Source organism: Penaeus monodon, chromosome 27, assembly GCF_015228065.2.
Source record: "Penaeus monodon isolate SGIC_2016 chromosome 27, NSTDA_Pmon_1, whole genome shotgun sequence".
Classification (NCBI taxonomy): Eukaryota; Metazoa; Arthropoda; class Malacostraca; order Decapoda; family Penaeidae; genus Penaeus; species Penaeus monodon.
Window position 1 is genome coordinate 8434234 of NC_051412.1, and position 778 is coordinate 8435011.

Below are 778 nucleotides of genomic sequence, written 5' to 3' on the forward strand. Positions count from 1 at the left end.
CGTGGATATTGTTCCGGCACCGGATCCTATAACATCTCGGCTATTCATCCGGCAATTTTTTCACAGAAAACGTCCTTTGGACATTTAGGGGGTGGAGGTTATGAAAACATTTTTTTAAAATAGGCCAAAGTTGTTGCTTTGTTAGCTTATGTTACTCAATCTAACATATATAATTTTTTTTAGAATAGTGCAGAGTGCATAACATCTCAAATGGCCTAAAAAAAATGTCTTATAAGGGCGTTTAAAAACGTTTATTCATGGACGTTATGAAGAGGGGGGTCTCAACCAAAGGACGTTATCCTTGAAAAAATCGATTTATGAGTCTTCTCTGAATGGCTCAGGATTATAATAAATACTTCAAGAAAAATTTAAAGTGAAAATGTAGCATTGACCCTGGGCTTTGGAATAGTATTGCCGGGGAAAAAGCTCGTCAGCACAGGCGGAAAATGCCGGAAAAATATCTAAGCAGACACTAGATCCGGCAATAAATCTTGCGTGAAATGGTTAAGTTATTGCATTTGCGCAAGTGCGAGAGTATGTTTGTTTAATCTTTCACATAAAATTGTGCGAAAGTACTTTCTTGAAATTTGATAGACTATCTGGTAACGCAGCAAAACTTTCAAATTCGTTTCCAACTCTAAAACGATCCATCCTCGATACATTTCCCCACGAACTGCTGCTAAACCCTTCAGAATGGCGCCAAAGTCGATAATGCGCATGCGTGCCGGATGAATAGCCGAGATGTTATGGGATCCGGTGCTGGAACAATATCCACGCC